Source organism: Ooceraea biroi, chromosome 7, assembly GCF_003672135.1.
Source record: "Ooceraea biroi isolate clonal line C1 chromosome 7, Obir_v5.4, whole genome shotgun sequence".
Taxonomy (NCBI): domain Eukaryota; kingdom Metazoa; phylum Arthropoda; class Insecta; order Hymenoptera; family Formicidae; genus Ooceraea; species Ooceraea biroi.
The window spans coordinates 234,127-257,496 of NC_039512.1; positions in this window are offsets into that span (position 1 = coordinate 234,127).

Genomic DNA, 23,370 nt, shown 5'->3' on the forward strand with positions numbered 1-23,370 from the left:
CCTGCACGCTGGAATATTAGATGGAACTCGCGAGTCCAAGTCATTAAAAGCCCGGCGAGCAATTCACTGGTGCGTGCACGATTATTGCCCTCCCGATATTTGTTATCGCCGGGTGCGAGGTTAACGGTGTCATTTTGCCACTGGTTCGAGCGAATCGAGAAATAGTCACGATGCGTTCGCGTCATTATCCGTCCGTCGGGTCGTTAGAATTAATGAGCGTCGCTCGTCCGCCTGTTCCGCGATCGGTCGATCCATCTTCCTTTTTTTCTCCCGGCATTTTCAGTAATTTATTAAACGGCTAATAACAGGCGATAATAGCGCAAGCCGGTAATTGTGGCGTAACGCGAGGGGATGGTTCAGAGGTCGGAATTAAAATCCAGCAAACGAGTAACCGTACATGCGATTTCATCCTGCGAATTGCGATATTTTTTATGACAGGTGACGAGAACGGATGCTGCGTAAAAGATGCGCTCGTTTTCCCCATTTTTGTTTTGGTGACTGTTTTATCGCGGAAAATTATTTATTCAGCATCCGTGAACGGTGTTGATACAAGTGAGATGTTACTGTGTGATGAATTCGTCAAACGAAAAGAATTGTCGGGCAAGGTTTTCGATAGATCGATCTACGAACAATTTATACGCTCACGGTGTTTCCAGCATTAACTTTAATATTCCGCCAAGGATCGAACTAAGCGCAGGTTAAACAGGCCAGGCGAACACGTTAAGCCGGCCGATAACTGTATCGCCAAGCACTAAAGACGCCATAATCGGCATAACAGCGCCGTAAGATAGAACGCGAGATTCCTTATCTCACACGGTGGATCCAATTGAATTTCATTCGGCATTGTCGCGCGTTTGTCTCCTCGTTCACCGGTGCTCGTGTACTTTCAGCCATTATTCGACGTAAAAATTACGTCCAATCTGGAGCATGAAAAAACACAATGCTTTGGTCTCAAATTTAGTCATTAACATCTCGTGGTTTGTCTGGAAAAGAAAATATCAAACAAATTGTGAATATATGTACAGATATCGACAATTATCACCATGTCCTGGCAAAGATTCTCGCCAACTAAAATACATATATCGGAAGAGGAATTGAATAAAAGTAGCAGAAATCATTTTAGAGTTTCGATGTTTAGTGTAAACAAGCAAAAGTATCCATTAAATTTAAGCATCGCTAGTCTTGGGAATAAAGTCGCGCAGAACGAGGCAAGCGAGGCGATATCACCTGGTCGCCACGGTTACTCGCTGGAACGAGTGGTGTGGTTCTTTTTTTTCTCTTCCACTTATCTGTTTCTCTCACACACACACACAATCTCTTTCTCTCTCTTCCCCTTTCGCTGTATTTATCTCCGGATACAGCCGGCGATCTCATTCCGCGCCGGTCGTCCGCCAACTTTGCGCGTCGCGTCGCGAGCGCGTCGCGAGCAGACGTCGAGTTTGCGGTGGCTCGAATTATCGGTCGGCGACAGTGCCGCGACGAGTTTGTCGAAAAGCAGTGCCGTACGAAGCTCGGCAACGCCCGACATTATTGTTGTCTCGCGCCTCACAGGCCTAACGAGCGAGGCGAATGAAGAAAAGGGGGAAAAAAAGAAAAAAGAAAAGAAAATGCGCGCGGAACTGGAACGGCGGACTCGTTTCGCGTGCCGATAAGATCCGTTATCGCGTTCCGGGGCGCGGAGGAATCGTCCTCGTTGCCTTTCGCCCGAGTTCGCGCGGGCCGAATCTGCCGCGACTCGCCGAAGAGGTGGGTTTTTCGGCCGCGTTCAAGGTTGAACGCAATTCGCGGCGCGTTAGATTTTTGCGTCGCGCCTAGCGTGAACGGGCTTTTCCTTTCTCTAGTCCGTGACCTCGTTCGTTCCCACCTCTTTCCCTTCCCCTCGTAGCCCTCCCTCGACGCGAATCCGCCAGAAGATCCGCGATGTCCACGCTTAGTTTGGCGGAGGAGGTGACGAGCGAGGAGGAGGGGGAAACCCTTTTCGCTTCATCCCATTTCTTTCTCTCGCTCTCTCCTTTCTCCGTACCCCTTTCCGCTGGCGGCCCTCTTCCGCCATCCGGCCTGCCCACCCGCCCTGCCAGCCACCCTCGTTCCCACTCCTCTTTCCCATCGTCCTTCTCGCGAGAGTGCGTTCGATCGACCTGAATTTTTTTCCACGCTAGAATCGGGAGCCCTGAGAGCAATTTCTCGACTCGTCGCGGGGTGGTCGTCGCCGAGGAAAACCCCGAGGAAAATCGTCCCGATCGATCTACCTTCGGTCTTCAGGTCCGAAACGAACGACGAGGAGGAAGGGACGCGTTCGTGGAACGACGAGAAAGACGGAGATGAGGGACAGGGAGAGAGAAAGAGGGATAGAGAGAAAAGGAAAGAGCCAACGGTACTCGAGGGTATAGAGAAGAGAGAGAGATTCGTAGGCCGGGGGTGAAGGGGCCGAGAGAGGCAAACACAAGTATGTGCAACGCGAGCTGCATGTATATAACGATGCCGTGTTTCCGCGCGTGTTTGTGCGCGGGTGGGCAACCCGGCATTTAAGCAGCGTTCACAAAATATATGTTTATCGATAAAAGTTAATAATCACGGGGAATTATCCATTCATTGTTAAAATACGTTCTGCATTAATAATGCGTGATATCGACCATACCAAACATGAATAGTATGTGCACGTGTACATATCGTGCAGGACAAAAAAATATGTATTTCTTCAAATTTTTGAGGCTTAGTGTAAAAAGTTCGTCATTTCTGCAGGCTTGATTTTAAACAAACTTACCAATTTGACTCTCTTCTAAAGATCGGAATATACATTTTTCTAGCCAGTAATACAACTCCATCTTGATTAATTGATCTAAAAGTCGCGTAATTACACGTTCGCGATATTATCTGCCGAGTAAATGACAAAAAATCAACTTGTTAGCTCGTAATCCTCGAGCTACGCGTGACAATCGAAATAATTTCGCAAGCACATCGTCAACGCATCGCATGTACTGTACAAAACTGTTTAATCGTGATTGACGATTGTCGAACTACGCCGCCACGCAAGAAATGCGGTCGGTTCGGTGTGAAGAGAGTTTAACGTCGGCGTGGTGGACAGGATGAGGTACACGTACCACCACACCGAAATCTTACGAGCCTGCCTCCACTAACTACCTCCTATCTGCCCTGCCCGAGGCCCTGAAAACGTTCTACGTTACGCCTCGCGGGGACCCATTTCGCGCGAGCCTCGGGCAGGCAGGGACGCGTGTCGATACCCGAGTGCCCGGTGCTTAATTAAAATTTCCGCCCTACGCTCCGCTCCCTCCTCCCGGCCGTCGTGATATATCGGCGCACAGGTCAAGAGTGCACTCGTAGTTCCCTCGAATTTGCGAAAAATTCGTTAAACCACGCCGCGCGCGAAAAATAATTTAAAATTGAGGGCGAACCGGCATCGCGTTTGAGAGATTACGAGTTACGCGAGATTTTCTGCGGACGGTTTTATACGCGCGAACCATCCCCCGCGTGATTATAATCTAAAACTGTTGGCGGTGAGGCATGGAAACGAATATATCTGCTAGAAATTGATGTGGAACGCGCGTATTTCATTAATTACCTAATTACTTAATTAAACGTTCATTTAATTAAAATTCCACTCGAACTATTTGTTCAATCGCATTTGCAGCATACGCAAAGCCATGTCCACGCGATAACTTGACGATAACTTGACGACTACATAAGATATTACAAACAATCAGTAATGTTGCATTATGCGTATATTACGTTTCTCGCATAATCACATCATCGGATAATTGCTCCTCGATTTTTATAAGTAATAAATTTACGGTGAACAATGATGAGACGAAACATCTCGCATCATAAATATTAACAACCCAACAAGTTAAATTCGCGAAGCCATAGATTCTCGCGTAAAAGTTGAGCGAGAAATCGCGCGATAAAGTTCGGGAATTCCACGGGAAGCGCAGGAAGAAAGCTGTTACCGACTTTTACTTTCCTTAGTTATTGCACAGACGAGTCAATCACACCGGACAAAACGACACGTAGAAAGTAAAAGTGTTTCCATCAATACTTTTCAAGGACCTATTCCGATGCTACAACGGGGAGGGGGGTACTTAAGTCGCTTTTACGCTTTTCAGTTGCACTGAATACCCAGCATTTGCTTCGCTTACGGTTCTTACGTTTATTATGTCTATTACACCTAAGCATATGTGGGAAATATGTTGAATACGTTTAGATGTATTTTTGTTACAATATGCGTGATAGATGGGATAAAGACAAATAAACAACCTAATGTTGTTTTCAAGAACAACAAGGCGAAAAAATGCGTTATTCTGAATCTATATCAGACTTCGTAAATTGTATTCATTGTATCCGCTCGATTATTAAATATATATTATATTTCATATATAAAATTGCAGGTTTAATGTAGGATAAAAATTTTTTAGCTAAGCGTCGTGTCTCTCTGACAGCAAAACTCTCTTGCTATAACACCTAAATACAAATAGTTAAGAAATTTAACTCGGCCAGCAACAGTTTTAATCCTCATTCAAGGACACCGTTTAGCTATTATAGCTATATATTAGTTCCTGTTACTAATCTTTTTTTCCGTGAAAACACCTATGATTAAAGTTGAAAGGACGTGCAAGTTCCGGATACAAAACAATTTAGATGATCTCGCTCTTTCCTTTCGTCATGGAAGCAATTTTTCTTTATGGCTTCGCTCTTTATGGCTATGTAACAGTACCTGGCCTTGTAACAGTGATGGCCTCCGCGACTATTCGCGACATTTCGTTAGAATTTTAGACATAGGACAAAGGATCTTGAAAGGTAAATGCATTTCTTTCGTTTTTCCGTGCGCTGCAGGCAGTTTTGAAAAGAATAGAAAGCTATTTTTTCTGCTCCCGTCCTTAATGGTTCGCTCCTATGTCACGGGTAGTGACGAAGGTGCGGTGTGAGGTCAAATATTTTCGCGAATAAGAACGTGACTTTTTTCATTTTTTTCTTGTCTTTGGGACAAAAATATCTCGCGGCGATCTGTAGTCTTGAGTTTCGGTTTTTGAAAGCCAAAGTAACAGCGGGAATATAAGACTAAGCGGAAATGTTAAAATGTTGGGTCACGGATCGCGATCCTTATTCGCGGAAGTTTCATCCTCGTACCTTCAGTACCGTCTACCCGCCATAACGAGCAAAGCAGAAAATAGCGTTTCATATACGCTTTTCAACCACCTGCAGTGAAGAAGAAAAGAAAGACATTCATTTGTCCTCTAAAATCTAAAATCTTTTGTCCTAAAAATGTTTAAAATTCTAAACTGTCGCGAAGAGTCGCGACGGTCTTCGGTCACTTTACAAGGCCATGTCACTTCAATAGTAATAAACAGCAATTTACGAGTCAAAAACGAGAAAAAACCATCAATTAATTTTATGGCAGAAGAAAGAACAATGGCAAGAAAAAGGAAGATTTTCGTTAAATCCTGGAACACGACATCATAAAATTATAAAATCTGCATTGATCTGCAAACGCTGTATAAATTTTTCTCGCTAAAAATGCATGGTTTCCTCCGAGAAAAGATTAGTAACAGCAGGTATCTTTGCGAATTTCGAAAAGATTCTATATACTTTATTACTTTATTTATTACTTATTTATTACTTGTCGCGGCATAGAAAAGCAATTGTCTGTCCTGCTATATGTGTAACTACATAGCCGTTTTTTTCATGAAGCATTGGAAACTGCGTTCACATACAAACATTTTTCCTTTCGAATTTCGAAAAGAATCTGTATACTTTATTACTTTATTTATTACTTGTCGCGACATAGAAAAAAAATTGTCTGTCCTTGCTACATAACTATATAGCCGTTTTTTCCACGAGCATTAGAAACTGCGTTCACATACAAATATTTTCCTTATTCTATTGTTCACTACGGAACTGTAGATAATACGGTTAACACTAATACGGTTAAAACAGGTAACCATGACGAAAGCATGTGTAGATCGGAACAAAGAACGTGACACACACTTGGTCTATTAGTTAATCTTTTATTGTCTATTACAATGTTCTCGCAAGGATTTTGCTTTGCCGAAATTTCACCAAGTGTCAGCAGGAAATCTCAAAGCCCTTCATATGTATATGATCGTGCGATCAGCTATTTTGATTTAGGGTCAAAAAAACCGATCGGCTGAAGTCTCAAACCTGTCACAGATTAGTCAATCACTTTCACTTGTTTATTTCCGGTACTTGTCAGTTCTTTTTTGGTAAGGCAGACAAAGTGCTTCGTCTATGACAATTTTCTGAAAATTTCAAAAATTTCGCATGTTCGCTGAGAATTTTCGATCTCTTGAAGCGATTGCGATTTATATTGTGAACATGAGTCAAATATTAAATTAATTATAAACCTTAATATTGTTAATATTATTAAAAGGTATAAGGTAATTATTTACAATATCGATTTCAATGACGTTACAATACGTTGGAGAGGGAAGCTTCATGAATGTCTCTAAATGAAATGTAAAAGTCGCTCATTCTTAGTTTTAAAGTTATTAAAGAAAAAGTTTTATAAATAGACCCTTGTTTTCCGACACTGTGTACATTTGAGAAATAATACTCTTTTAAATCTTTATTAGTGATTAAAAATTAAGTTTTATTAGTAATTTAAAAAAACAGTACATGAGTGTATGCTCATGAGCGTATTGATTGAATGGATTGGTAGAGGGCTTCATCCCTGCCCGCAAAAGCTAATCTAACCCAACCTATATCATTGCACTGTTGTTGCTCTAAAAGATGTAAAAAATTATAAATGTACATTTTTTAATAAACAACATTAATGTAAATAATGTAGGTGGTCTTAACAATGCATCGACTGTAATGGAGCTTATTTTGAATGAAAGCATATTTTTGAAATATTCTGGTGAGTTTACTTGAGTTTTTTTATTTTATACGCATATTGGCTCACAGGTTATGGACCATAAGCTGTAGTATTGACACGACAAAGTTGGATGCCTTACTCGCTCCGCGGAATTTTTGTTAATATATCATCTGTATTTCCAAGGAGATAAGAAGAAGAAAGGAACACCGCAAGATCATTCTGAGAAACTTTGTAGGGCCTGCATTAGGCGTGATTCGACGTTAAAAGAAGCTATCTGCGTTACCCATTTTACCTGAGCTGTGGACTTTTACTGTCCATTTTGCCATTCACGGATTTTCTCATTTCATTTTTTTGAAAAACTTGAGTCTTTGTTACAAAAAAATAATCATGTCAACTTTCGAAAAATATTCGCTATCAGTATTTAATACTTTTCTCCATCTATCGAGCAGCTGATGAATTTCTTTTCGAAAAAAAATTAAGTATATAAAGCCTCAATTTCTTAAAAAAAGCACTAAATTAATTTGCACATCTAATATATTTGCATACGGGACGAACAATAACAATATATTATTAATGAAACGTAATTAAAACGAGTGGTGAGAGATGAAATAAGAATGATGAAAACTGTATGCAATCCGGAATGAAGATATTGTCAATGAAATCACTTTCAATATTACCAAAGTCATAATACTAACTAGAAACTCATATAAATGTAAATGACGATTACATAGATATAAAGTTGAGCAAAAATGATAAATTCTATTTACTGCAATATATGTTTAAAAGTCACGATATACCTCTACTTTTAAATAATTACCTAATTAGAGAAATAGTAATAGATAATTTAGAAAATCTTTCGAACAATTCTGTTCCGTAACGACAGCTTATTCACAATATCCCTTTTTGCATTCTAGTCATTAAATATCTCATCGAAAGACACATTTCCGATAAAGAACCTATTACAGAATGGATGTCGCTTAATCAGGGAACAAGAATTTGTCGCATCCCAGCGACTGAATTCACCCGAGATTAATAAAACAGCGGCCGAGTGGTATAGGGGTGAAAGTTCGAGATCAAAATTTTTACGATGCATTCGCGCCACATGCTGCCGTCGCGAGAGTTAGTGGTGCTGGGCGTTGTAAACAGCGATTTGAGTGGTAGTTATGCGCGCGAAATTACGCCGTACGCCGGCAACGTAAAGCGGAGAATGCGGAACGTGCCAGCGTTTTGCGAATATGCATTCTAAGTTCGCACGTTACGCGACGTCTCAGTTATAACTGCCACGTTATTTCTTGTAACTTACGATTGACCGGCTGTGTCCGTCCCGCGAATATTCGCCAAGGTTTCGGGAGAGAGACGAAGACGCGGCGATCAATCGTATAAATTTTTATCGCTTTGTTAAAGTGTTCCTTATCGTTGGTGCATCATACTATCTTCTTTCAATTAGACGTTTAAATAGCGATGCATAAAGCAGGCGGTTAAATGTCGAGCTAACGCGCGATTCATATCGCGAAACCGTTTTCGTAAATACGCGAATATCGCGAAACGGGAACAGGAACGTACGTACGTACATACGTATGTAAATCCGTTTAACGTTGATCCGTCAAAACGGCACAGAACAGAGAGCGGGGCGGGGAAGAAATGTTTTGTCCCCGACCCTGTGTAGAGATACGAATAATCGTGTTTCGAATTCGGGTTTCGCACCGGCAGCGGCAGCAGGAGCACAGCAGCAGTAGTAGCGCGCAGCAGCAGCAGCAGCTCTCCCGCTATTACCATTATTATAAGTTGATGTGACGTGACGTAATGGGAGTTAGAGCCGTATGAATGGGCATAGAGCAACAAGTTGCCACTAAAAACTGGGAGTGAGTTCGTGAGTTGAGTTCTGCTCGTTACACCTCTATATGTAGTTCTTCCTTCCCTATACTATACGCCACTCTCCGCTGTATACCCCGCCCGGCCGTCCCGTTATAAACCCTCCGGCTTTTAAAGTATTCTTTTTAAAGTGGAACTGTCCTAACACACAGACGTCACAGAGTCGTAATATTCCGCACGAATGAATGCAGCAAATCTTTCGTAATTCTTTCTCTTCCCTTTAGTGAGCTGCTGTCTTTTTCGTTGCCGCTTTCTTCTTTTCCTTATCGCATTGTTTTATGATGTCGGCAGTCCTACATGCCAATCCATTTGTCTATTCGCCTGATGAAAACTAAAGTACAGATGTGGGTTGACCTTGTTATGACAAGAGGCAATAAAAAGCTTCGTACTATCGGCCGTCGTACTACCGTGAGTCTTTTTGAAACCAAAATTTTTACTACTCTACAAAGAAAAAATATCACAACGATGTATGAGAAATCTTTTCAAGAACATCGCCGCTTAGAATCAATTGAATATCCGAAAAATAGTTACTTTACTTTAAAAGATCTTTTAGATTTTTTTCTTCTCAGACTATTATTCATAATCTTCAATACCCATATTTTAGATACATAAACTTTACCCAAGTCAATTCTGTAGTAACGCACCAACATATTCAACTAGAATGATACTTTTTATTTGCCTAAGCAATTTTACGCTCAATTTCTAATAAATTTCAAAAAGTAAAAAACTTTTCTCTCTTGCCATTTTGCTATGCACTCAGTTTAAATCTATACATACACATTTGATGAATATAGATGCCAAACGAACGACTCGTCAGGAACGTTTAAAATTCCGTTTATTCTGTTATCAGTAATTATTAGCAATATTTAAAAATCAGTAACTAAATCGTGCGTTAAGAGGCTAAACATGTAGACGAAGGTAAATTCGGCCACTTTCCTTCTTATTTATATGTTTAAATATTAAATGTGAACAGGCCGCGCCACGCTTCAATCAGAAATCAATTGCAGAATTGCGAATCGCTCGCTGGAGACCACGTTTATCTACGCCAACTAAATTTGTCAACAGCCGAGAATAACAACTCGATGTAAACGTAATATAGACGCCACGAAGATGAATCGAGTAGTCTCGCATTTCAGGCGCGTTTGTCGACGAAAGCTCTATTAGTCATACGCGATTATATCGCTTCAGCATCTCGGCCGCCTCTCGTTTTTCCGACACGGGTACCGATAACGTTGCTCAAGGATTCAGCGGTGATAATGATCGCGCATCCGTGACAGTAATCTTTGTATAGCCTCGAGTAATTGTTGGCGACGCCTCTACGTCTGTATTACACATTAATACACCGAGTAGCACGTGCGATAAGAATTACATAATCGTAATAATGTGGCATATGACGACGGTACACTTTACGATCAGCTAGAGATTAAAGCGTAACGATGGTAGACGCACGGCAAACGCGATAGGCGAAAAAGTCGGAAAAGGAAATATTGCGTTCGCTACGCAGCTTCGCAAGAACGTCGCGTTATCGCGCGATATCTGCGCGCCTCTGTGCCGCACCGGATGGGCGGCAACACCCGGCGATGCACTTATCCATCGTCAAATTATCGCGGTTCGTCCGGATGATGGACCGTTCACCCGGCCGACGTAATCTCTCGCAATTTGTCACGAGGGCGAACTTGGTCGCCGGGACTCGCTCGCTTGAGAGAGAGAGAACGTTCCGTTTCGCGCGACGCAAACGCACGAAAATAGAAAAAACGCGCGAATTGCTCGACGATCGAATTCCACGGCGGTTTCTTACCGGGGATTCCATCGTCATCACTGGTGTTCGTTTCCACCGGTCCGGATGGCTGTTTGCATTCCTCCGCCGCGCGGTGATTACATCGTTGCGACGTTGTTATTCGGTCCTGATGAAAAGAGCGGAGATCGGCGACGTGTATCACGATCGGATGCCACTTCGATTTCACTCGGACGAGTGATCTCCGCCCCTCTCGTACCTTCCTCCCGCGTATTTCTTCGGAGAACCACCGCGTTGTATCGGTTTACGCGCGCGCGAGTCCCAAAATCGAGCACGTTGCATCAGCTCGCGTTCTCGAGACGGGCACCAGCAACTCGTACAACATTGCGAGTGCGATACGACGACGAGCCGAGCGTCTGGCCGACATTACGCCTTGGACCTGACATTGACCTTTTCCCTAGGAACCGTTCAACTCCGATAGCCGGGACGGCATCGCGCGAAGATAAAAACGACGGCTACGGCGGGAGAGGAGTTGTAATTGCCGCTACGGGCTATCGCCGGCGCCGTCATGCAAATTTGCACAATGTAGCAACACGCAATCGCCGATGATTTTTTTCATCGCGGGCGTATCGTGATCGGTGAAGAACGTGGAACGCGGAACGGCGATCGCGCGTCGGCGGCGACGGAGAGGAAGAACGATGATAGCCGTGAGGTAGAAGAGAGCAACGAGGAAAAAGGAAGAAGATATGGGTGAGGGAGCGAACAAGGGAGAAAGCAACGGAGGGGAAGGAAGAGAGACGAAGAGAAAGAAAGAGAGAGGGAGAGATAGAGCGAGAGGCGGAGGGAGGACGAGGGGGGACGTACGAGTATAACCGAGGCGATAAAACGCCCACACGTATACCACCTTGGTAACTGTCGCCGGGGCAATTGAATTAATGCCAGCCTACAAATTGAAGTCGGTGTGGGATCTCCGCACCGAGAGGCTCCGTTGCTTCGATAATTGCTGGAAAGTGGCGCGCGCGCTGCGGGAACGATCGCTGCCGACGCAGCTCGGCGACAACGATGATGACGATGACGACGACAGCGACGGTTTTGAGGCAATGTCGCGCGGCATTAATTCGCGCGGTGCCTCTATTCGCCACGGTGTCGCGACGGCACCTTACCGTTAGAGACACTCCGAGAGCCGGAGACCGTCGCTTTTCCCCCCGAGAAAATTAACGCGGTCCTTCTCTCGTGGACAAGAAAACATTGATCAACGCACTAATCAGTAATTACTATACATAATTATTATACATTAATTAAATATCACGTGCTGGCCAGCCAACTTTAACGGAAGAAGGTACGAGGCTCACTCGTTACAGAATAAACGTCATTAACAATTTAGTAAGATTTACAATCATGAAACAAGACGCCCACGCTATATCACGGCGATAAGGTGTCACGTGACACTTGCGCGCCTCGTTTTCGAATTTGCGCGTCCGCCGGTGTATAAAATCGCAAATTCGCGGGTATGTCGATGCGATTCTCGGAACTTCCGAGTCGGAAGATCCGAGAGCTCGTAATTCTTGCCGGCCAGTTCAACGAGAATCACGAGTGATCCGGCGAATTGCGATCCATCCAGTCAAATACCGCGAAATCAGGAGCTTTTCTGTCAATGATCGATCGCCGCCGTACAGCATATATAATAGCACTTCTCGCGAGGACTGCGCGAAGGATTATGCCCCGATAATTGAGGCAACGGATTCACGATGGCGCCATCGATCTGTAATCGACCGCGAGGAGAATCGTTTGCGAGGCAAGTCGCATACGCTCCAGAACCGTCACGAGCGTCAATCGCGAGCTCGACAAAAGCCGCTAGCATTACGTAATATTATGCACTCGAAACGCATAACACATTGTACAATCAGAATCTTTTTCAAAAACGGAATCAATCTACTTGATCGCCTTGCGACGTTCCACGTTTCCATCCCGTCTCTTTTGTCGCGCATCTTTCTCCGCAGGCGGGTGCGGTGTCGTCGCGTCGACGATCGCGCGACATCCTATGCGAGTCCCCGTCGTCTGCTTCGGGCGTTTCCACGAGAACGAGCAACACGAGCGGAGAAAAGCCCCGGCACGACCGGCGCCGATCGGCGAAAGGCGTTGCCCCTCCCCCCGATCATCCGTCCGTCGCGTTTCCCATGGCCGCGTAAATCGCCGCGCGACTGGAAATGTTCGCGACGGCGGTGCGACGACCGGGAGGAAGGACGCGACGCCGGAGCGCGAGCGAGCGAACGAACGAACGAGGGGAGAGACCCAGCTGGAAACCCGGCGCGGACGGACGAGCTTTCGATCGCCCCTCGGCTTAGGGCGGCTGAAACGAAATCGGCCCTAATGAAACTCTCTCTCGTTCCTCGTCACCCTCACACTCCTTTCTCCCTCGCCATCTAGTCGATAGTTAGGTCCGCCGTCTCGCTTCGCGCGAAAACGTATTATGTTACCCTTTTTTTCTATAGAATCCATCTACTCCAAGGGGTTTTAGCCAACTTAACCGTATATATGCAGCTGCGGGAATTTCAGAGTAATTCGCCGTGAAATTTCCAGAGAGACACAACCTGTCGTTTAATCGAGCGCTCTCGACGCTGGATCGGACGGACTTGATTCGCGAAATTTGGAGATTCAGAAGCGGTCGCCATCTTATTCCAGATAAGACTGCGACCACGCGGTTTTACTTGAGCCGGTTCCGCGTGGAGGAAGATGCGCGGCAGAGAGATGAGATACCGATAGTCGCGCTCGTACTCGCGAGAAAAAAGATACGCGGAGGAAAAATGTAGCGCGCGCGCTCCTCGGCGCATTAAATCTAGCCTTTAATCTGGACGATCTCTCGCGCGATCCGGCGATCGGACGTTCTCCGTTCGCCGCCGCAGAGGCGTGCGAAACGCTTGAAATCCCCGATGTGTAACGCCTGTTTTTGCGGCGCGGTACGCGCCTTCCTGATTCGCGAAGCGACTACGAAACCAAGCGCGACCACGGCGCGTTTGTACAAGCGTAGAAAAGAAGGCGCCTCTGCGAAGGCCTTCTCGGTAGTGCAGTCAGTCACGACCGAGTCTTCCGCTCGGTTGGCTCGATTCTAATTGGTCGCCAACACCCCAGAACCGCGGGGCCCCCCTTTAATCATGACCGCGATCCGCTATCGATTGACGTGCCGATCACGCGCCAGCGAGATACAAAAATCTCAATGAGGGAAATTCCACAAGCGGGGAAGAACCTTTCTCCGCCGATGCCTTCGTCTCGTCCGTGCCGGTCGCGACGCTTCTTACTTCTCCATCCGACGTCGATGTAACGTCGATAGAATAAACTCACACGTAGGAATTTGTAATTTAAACTCCAATCACCGTGATGTTTTAATATCTCCGAGAGGAGAAACGCGTAATTAAATTTGATTAAACGACGAAAGATCGCCAGTGCCAGTGGATGAGCAGCGCAGCGGGCGAAGGGCTCGCGATATTACGCCTCGTTCTTTATCCCCGACGAACCGAGATGCGGCAGATGTTGCACCCGCGAATACCGGATTTTCCGCGCGGCGACGTTATCATGGCGCGCGGGTTAACGCTTTGACGACGCGCCGTCTTATCGGGGCCGATAATTTGTATGCCGCGCTTATACGCCGTCGCTTTCAAGTTATACCTCGTCGACTACGACGACAACGCACGGCAAAGTTACGCGTTGAGCGCGTAGAATGTAATTTAACCGGTAACCCGCGTGGCAATGCGTGAGCACGGGATACGCTCGCACACGGCAGCTAAACGAGATTGCACCACCTGTCGCGCGTCCAAGTTGACCGGCCACGTCGACGGGCTGTCGCCGAAATATTTTTCCCCGTACCCCTTCGCGGTCGATCGACCACGAAATGCTCCGACTCGCATTAATCGAAACCCTTACGTCGGCAGTTATGTTTCAGTCCGACGCGAAAAAGTCAAAAGTCGTAAAACACTGTAAGGGAAAGCGTACAAGAATAGAGGCACCCGATGTAGCCTAAGTGGATCTAATCTATGTATAAGAAAATTCGAGAGAATTCGACGGAGCGTCCGAAGGTGAAAATAATCTTTTATCAGCTCTTGCTAGTCGTACGAGTTAGTTTTTGCACGATATACACGTAGAGAGTTTCGGAGCGGCCAGTTAACATTTCGTGCGTGTGACCAACTTAACAAGACACTGTTTATAACATCGAATAAAGACATTGTGTGCAACCTACTCAGCATCTATATATTATTTAAAGAAGAACCTGCCATACCTGCTCAACGTCTCTCTACGTAAGTCTGCAACACAAACTGCAGCGAGTCCGTTCTCATTATATACATGTGTGTTTATTGAATATCATTGTGGGTTAATCTTGATGTGCCCGTTGTTCAGGGTTATCTACATCTAAACCAATTACTCAAGAACGTGAATTATTCATGGATTCTCTTAATCGGTCGGTCTTGAAATTAAGAGCCCATAAATGGTGGTTTTCTGCCTAAGAAAACACCAATTCCGGCAAGTAATTGGCGATACACGTAAGCCGTGAGTCCGAGGCCCAAAATTCCGGGCCCAGTAAACGGGGAGACTACACGATAGTGACGTAAAGCGGTAACTGCCGGCTAGTAGTTTATTAGGCATGACGGTACCGCGGCACGATCGTGTCTTATACACGCCTCCCGTAATGGGCGCCGTGTTCTCCCGCTCGTATGCCGCGCATCGCACGTGGACAACGTCGAAAGATGTCCACGTCACTGCGAAATGATGCAACGATCCATACAGGGATGACACAAGCTAAATACACATGTGCACACGATAAATTGATAGGCGTGACGACGAATCAAATCTTAATTTGTCTCTCAAACGGGTTCTGTCGATATTTCGTCTAATACTTTTTGCGATCCATTAAACACGCGCATTGTGTGTGAGTCTGAAAGCAAAGTTAAATGCATCTAGCGTTGTATGCGGGTGAAGCCCAAGATGGATAATTCGGATTACGCGCGCGCAAACAGATTGCATCTTTCCGATACGCGGTATACTTGATATTTCGGTAATTGGAATCTCGACGGAGAGAGAAAATGTAGAAAAATGCAGCCGGTTTTCCGATTTAATTGAATAATAACAAGATCCTTTTATTTAATCACAATAGCCGAGTTCCAGACTCGAAACAACGGGGCGGGTACCGATACTTATCGCAATTCCGCGGCAAAGTGGAAAGGCAAAGCGTGCATCGTGTGGGCTCACAGTGAAAGCACTCGGAAGCTGCGGGGCGTTTGCGCGCACTTTCTCCCAAATTTATCGAGTCAGCGGCCGATCGCGCGCCGATGGTCATCGTCGTCGCCGCATTTTCCATTTATCTCACTTTGTTCCGGCGTACATTATTAAGCTGCAACGTTCTGGTACAAGTAGCTTACGGTGGTGGGGTGGCTCTTGTGTCGATTCTGCATGCGTCAACCGTGCCGACAACGGGGCCTAACGGTCCCGACGCTTAAACAGCGACGCTTCGGCAAAGATGCCGTCAAGGATCAGCAGACAACGGGATCTGGTTTTCTCCGAATAAATCTCGGATAATCGCGCGCCTCTTCCTCGTGGCAGATTACACGCATTTGTAGCTAGCCGTCTTCGGTTTTCCTCGGTGTATGCTTAAAGCTGCAGTTCTTTACAGCGAGATGACGTAAAGAAGATTCTCTCACAATAAGAAAACAATTCGGTTACCGAGAAACGGAATCGCTTACAAAATCGCGCCAACATGTTCGTTTCCAATTGCCACTTTTGTCTATCCCTAAAATGACCCACGCGACTTTTGAGATTTCTTAACATTCGTCACGAGTTATTTATTCTTTCTTCCTTTCTCGTATTTTCTCACAGATGAGCACCTCGCTTTAATGAGCTTAGGATGAGTTCGGGCTCTTCCAAACGCAGAGAAATGCGATTAAAACGAAGGATGCACTGCACCCGACAACGATGCTAGATTTATGCTAAGCATCGCGAGTAAGTGTTATAATCTGCTCCCCCCGCCTTTTTTCCTGCACACGCGAATTTCGTATGCGAGCGGGATTGCGCAATTATGTTGCTACCGGTAATTACCGGTCAGGACTCGGCTAGGTAGCTCCGCGGACGAGAGGAGTGGGCGCGCTCGCGAGAACGCCAGCGAACACGCGTTAAACCCGAGGCGCGGCGGCCTCATCATGGCTGGGCGATTCGAAGACCGCACCGGACGGTGACCGTACGAGAGGAGGAAGCCGTAGAGTCCGCGGCGCCGCGGGGAGATAGCGCGAGAGAAGAGTGGCTTCATGGCGGCGGCGACGGCGACGGCGGATCGCGCCGTGGCACGAGGAACGAAAGAAGTTAATGGCATCGCGGCCGCGCTCGGGCGTGATCGCTTTCGCGATCCTCGGCCGTCATCTTCGCCTCGCGCGAGCTATCTAATCTCGACCCGATAAACACGTCGCTCTTCTCCACGAGGTTCATTTACAACTTTAACAATAATTAGCCCCGGCTCTTTCATGTTCTACGCAAGCGCCAATTATTGATTTTGTTTATTCCGCTTGATCGAGATAATGATGATCGAGACACCGATCAAGAAACTGCTTTTTCTTTTATACTTGATGCTTTAGTCGTATCGATTAGATTCCTATATATAAAATTCTTAATCAGGTTAGATCAGATATGTAAGATTCTATATGTAAGATTCTCGATCAGATTAGATATCGATCAGATTTCTATAAGATTCTCATAAGAGGACATTTGACTGCTCAAAGTATTTTATCGAGACGATGCTAATACTTTTTTGATTTATTGTATCTGTTAAATTGCACGTATATACCTATTGACTTGCCGTAAGGAGTCTAATTCGACAGTTTTAACGATGTTTAAAGGATCACGCGACCGATGCAGTCTCGGTATATCGAAATATGTTCGAGCTACGTGCTGATAGCATGATAGCAGGCAAGTGGGAAGAGTCGTCGATTGAACATCCTCTTCGTTAAGAGCCGCGCCTTTCTTCAGATCGCCATGCGATCCAATTTTGCGCGTAACTTTCGATCTTTCCGGAATCCCTCGATTCGATTACAAATCAGTCGCAACGAGCCGCGAATCCTTACCGGATCTCAACACTGTCACAATGACATGAAAGATGATGAAAGCTTTTGATAATATTTCCATGTTATATTTGGTAGTACAAAATTATTGGACATTCTTACGAGCGCTTGATCGCGCAAAAATATAATTCATCATTGTTTTATAGTAAGAGTCGCGACTTGGAAACCCGTTTCAGCGGCTGTTTCACGATCGTTACTTCTTCGTTCCAGCGCTCGCGGAGGAACATGGCACGAAAGAATCGAACGCCGCGTCTCTCGCTCGCTGACCAACCGGCGCGGCTTGGCGCGCGGTATTGCGCGGTGTAGCTCGGCGCGGCAGAGGAAACAGCCAAAGAAAGATAGAGATGCCCACGGGGCGCTTCCTCGCTGGACGCCGCGGTTCTCTCCTCGTGACCGGAAGCGACGCGGGTCTCATGCCCGGAACTCGGCGATCTCGTCGGTTCTCTCTCTATCCCCCTTCCTTTCCCTCCTCCCTCTTTCTCCCCATCTCTCTCTCGCTCTCCCTTAACGGTATATATCGCGGCGATCGATCGCGGAGATCGATCCTGCGGTGTACGTTCCTCCGTCGTGTTCCACAATCGCCGGTTCCCCCCCCCCCCACACACACACACACACATACACGCACACACTTTTCAGATGCGTGTGTGTCGGTACGAAACACGTCCGCGACGAGCGAAAGAGAAAGAGACGGAAGCGAGAGAGGCGGCGCGGAAGAGGGAGAGAACCACCGCGTTCGCGATGGCGCTTTGCACGCACACACCGATAGGGATTTACGAGCGGTTTCGGGCAATCGCGAATAGAGATTAGGCCGGTAATTAACTATGGATCTGGTCTGCAGGCGAGTTCGCGAGGCGAGTAGGTAGAGAGACCGTGGAGTCGGGTCGGCCCTATATACATAAGTGACCCCGGTTCGCGGGAGCCGCGCTGATGAGGGAGAGCGAACGCGCGCGCAAGAGCGAGAGAGAAAGAGAGAGAACGCGAGGGAGAGACCGTGTCGAGGGAGAAGAGGACGGTGCGGGGAGAACGGGGAAGACCAGAGTATCGGGCGGCGGGTACGGGAGCAAGAGAGATAGAGTGAGAGGGAGGGAGAGACCGACGGCGCGGTCCTACCGCCCTTTACATGGGACCAACGCTATGTACGCGGCGACCGACCGACCGTCGTGTGATCCGTCCGTATATAACCGCGCGGCAGCGCTCCGCGCCCCGGCATCGCGTACATAGCATACCGCGCCACGGCTGCCTGCCGGTACATACACCTACGTTATATACCTCGCGAACGAAGGGGACGGCTGCGAGGGGGCCGAGGGGCGGGAGGGAGGGAGGGATATACGTTAGGTATACCGCCGCGCCACGTCGTCCGAGCCGCGCGCGCGTGTGCGCGTCGCGACGGACGTGAAAACGTATACTCGCGCGCGGACGCGAGCGTGTGAGAAGTACATAGATATCTCGCGGTATATATGTACCGCGGGTATTCGCGCAAGTATTCGTGTATATAGGTACGTATATAGGTACGTATATAGGTACGTACGTACACACATATGTATCGCGTGCGTACATACGCGGATGGGTATGTGCACGTCAGGGATCTACATATGTGCTCGGAGCGCCCCAAAAGGCAGACGTGCCTGGCATCGACGAGGCCAGAGGCGCACCACCGCTCTCGCTGGCTCGATCTCCGTATCTCGGTAGATCGACGCCTAATGCCGCGGACACCGGTGGAGATGAGAAGAGAAACGGTGGCGCGCGAAGGGGGCAAGCGGCGAGGAGGAGGCAAGCCGCGGCAGCGGCGGTGAAGCGAGGCGAAGCGAGGCGAGAGTGAGAGAGAAAGAGCGCAAAAGAGAGAGAAGGACAGAGAGAAAGAGAGAGAGATGCGGGGGCGACGGCGGCTCTGACGGTGGCAGGGGACGTGGGGAAGGCAAGGGGGCTTATATGGGGCCAGCCGCGGGAATATCCTTCGCCGTTCTGCGAATTAATCGCGCGACCCTCCGCCTCGACCCCCGGGTGGGTCCCCCCTCGCCCGCTTTCGCCCGCCTGTCCCTCGCCTGCCTCGTTCGACCTTTCCATCAACCTTCTCCTATCCTCTTTGTGCCGCGCCTCGAATACCGACGTTCGCGATTCGTCCTTGCTACGACGTCGTCGTCGTCGTCCTCATCGTCGTCGTCGTCGTCGTCGTCATCGTCTTCGCCTTCGTCTTCGACGTCACGCAAACTCGCCGTCTTCGCCGAGCGAACGTTCGTGAGAAATTCGGGGGATACCGCGAGAGAGCTCCTTCATGGAGTCGATATCAATTTATCTCGTGCGAGCGCGGTCTCTACTCCCGCTTTTTTTTCCCTACGCCACGCAAGCTCGCGTGAAAAACATACGAGAGCGGGAAACGAGCGCGAAAGAACGCACGCACACGCGTATTGCCGCGCGACTGTTTTAATTTTCTGCCGTCCGCGTTTTGCTACGCACATTCGCGCCGTTACCGCCGCAACTTTACTACCTGAAAGTTTCAGAATACAGAGCAAGGGAGATAAAACGAGACAGAGAGAGAAACTCCTCTTCCTCCCGTTCCACTAAGAAATGGGTTCTCGGTGTGTATGTTGTGTTTCGAGTGTAGTGGAAACTCGACGTGTTCATTCCTGTTCATTCATGAGCTTTCAACTGCGACTCGTTGAAATCGCGGAAACTTCTTCGGAACTTTCATGGCCGGATTATCTGCACGATTGATTCTCTTTACGCGAATCGTTGTATATGATTTTACATGGCGAGAGGATATGACATGGGGTTCTTAAGTGCACTCTATCTCGCGCTATCTATTTTTATCATCGATGATCAAATAATATGGGAACATGAATCGTCTCAGTTATCTTTGCAAAGAGAAAACGGAAGTGCACGCAAAACAAAATATGAAAAACACTTTATAATAATTTTAATAGCATCATAATAATCATTGCAACTGCAATCTTATGATTAATTTGTGTAAAATAATATTTTGTGATTTTGATCGATTTTAATTTCTTCCCAATCGCAGTCCGCGCAATTCAGTGTAAAGTCACTGTTGGCGTTGCGACAAGCATCGAGCAAATTATTATTCCTGATAAACGTGATAAACCGATGGAAACCGATGGAAACCGATGGAAACCGATTTCAACGATGAATCCCGTAACGATATCGCCGTCGAGGAGCCTCGTAGGGCCAGAAATTTCTTACATATGTATGCGCGCCGGCTTTCCCGCCTGGCAACAATTTAATCAGCGCGCCAATTTCATCAACCCTTCCGCGATACGCAGCGGCGGTACCTCAGGAACGCGGTACGCGCGCGGCCGGGGAAAGGGTGAGCGGCGAGTATGGCGAAGGACTGAAACCGGAGGAGGAGGAGGAGGTAGGTTTGGCCGCAACAATTTCGTTAATGCTTGTTCGTCCCGTCGCGGCCGCCGATTCTTTATCGCACGGGCGCGCGCGAGCTATCTCGGGAAACGGCAACGGAAAACTTTTCAAACGTCATGTTTATCGTCACGTCCCATCGCGGACATATGGGCACGCTCGCGTGTGCGCGCGTCCATGTGAGCGTGCGTCCATGTACCTTCCTCGTTCCGCCCCAATACCGACCCGATACACGTATCTCGGGATACACGGCTGCCTTCCATGGCGGAAACCTTCGGGAAACGATGGTTGTGCGCGCGCCCGTTATCATCGTCTCCGCGCCCATTATCATCGGCGCCTGCGACGAATCCGGGATTTTCGGCGCTAGCTCGCCGATATCGATGAGCGTTTATGCCTCGAGGATGCCGAGCTCGCAAAGAGAGAGAATGAGAGAGAAACGAGGAAATTCCTCTCCCGTTACAATCTTTCGACAAGGACGAGTTATCGTTATTCTCTCTCTCTTTCTTCCTCTTGCAAAGCCACGATATTACGCGACTGATGTACCGTGCCTAACCGAATTTACCTGTGGTAAATCACACGCTCCACTATCCATCGTGAAACGAGCGGATTATTACTCAGCGATAAACAACCTTTAAGAGAACTGATGCATGTTACGCGACACGTCACTCCAGTTTCGTTGTATTTACATTAAATAACGAATGAAAGCTGGTTTTCGTCTCCTCCACCTTATTCTTCTCCTTCCCCGCGAGGATAAAGGCACGACTAAACTCTCGTATGTGCGGCCATAAACGTAAGTAGCGCGAAGCTCGCTAATTAACGTGTGATTAATGACGTGGCTGTAGGGATAAATTGCAGCCTAATAGGTCACCTGACGGTCCTCTCTTTCTCTCCCATCGGTATCACGACACGACAACGCGAAAGCCGATGAAGCGCGGAACGGAGAGCGCCGGAAAAGCTACATCGCCGCTCGGAAAATGCACGGAAGGGCACGGTGTGCGGGGCGAGACTTACGTTCGAGAAGTTCGACTCGTGAATTCCGAGCCGCTCAAGCGCGAAAGGTCACTGTATCGAGAGGTCGTTATCAGCTCTAATGATCTCGCGAGCCACCCGATACGCGCGTCCGTCGACCGTGTTTTTCTTTTCTCTCTCCTTCGCTCTTTTTTATTTTTCCGTCCTTTTTCTCTCTTTATCTTTTTGTTTCTTCTTCTCGAGCGTCACACAGGGAACATCCGCACTTGCGCGGAGCCCTTCCATGTACGAGGAACCTCGCTACGCGTCGAGCTCGCTCCTCGAGTTTCTAATGAACGCCTAAACTCACCCTTCTCCCACACAGCTTCCAGCAGGTATTCTTTCCGCGTTTCGCCGAGCTCTGTCATTTTCGGAACTTTCGAGAATGCCATCGTACCTGCCGCCAAAACGCCCGATCCGTGCGGAAACTCCGGCACCCGGGCAGTAACGCCTACCCTTCGCTCCTCTAATGCCATTTACATTCCGACTGTGATTGCTAATGTTTGCCCCGCCGGCGTTTCAAGTCGCGGCCACCCGTCCGCCTCGTTTTAATTTCGTAAACGCGATTAACGATCTCTTTCGAAACTTGTCGCAACATATATCGTTCCTTCTTATCAATTTCCATTAAAAATCGTCAGTGAAAGCTGTGGGTCAAAGTTACCAGTAATATCTGCGCCAGTTGAGAATTAATATATTCCTTGCGTTGACGTATTTTGCGTCATCGCGAAACGTTCTTTTTCTCTTATTCTCATGTTTTCGAGAATAGATCGTCATGTGCTATAACGATAGACTTTCCTAAATTAATGCAAAGAGCAATCGATATATCTGCGCTTTTTACTTTGACGTATAACATATTACTGTTACGTAAATGCGCACATGGGAGGTAAACAATCTATAATAAGGTGTGTTTATGATTAAAACATGAATGGATAGCGCGTTCTCGACAAAAGCGAACGGTCGCGAGAGGCATTATGAAACTTAACGAAAACTCGACAACTCGGAGCGTAAAGTAAGCTTTCTATGCAAGAGGAGAAAGTCTAGTGAAAAAATTCATGCAACCGTGATTCGCGCTGTTAAAGCTTCCCGCAGCAGCCGAGAGGGTTGTGACGGATTCTGCGATTAGACGAGTATCTCGAAATAAATTACGTCATGAGAGTGGATGGTGAGCAACGGCCCCAATTATAATTACTCTCGGTACACCTCGAACGTCAATACAGTTCACCGTGTGACATCAGCGTTACTTCCTGCTGCTTATATTTAGATGAAATAAAAAAGGATAAACGCGTGCACGCGCGCGCGCAGGGAGACCATCTCGCCGTCGCGGTGACGCAAGAATATCCGTATCGGACCGCGCGGAAATTCCCGGAACGCGCGCGGTGCGCTTAAAACTTATTCGCGCCGTCCATGAAAAATGTATCCTTGAGGGAAGACGAAGGATCGTTGGA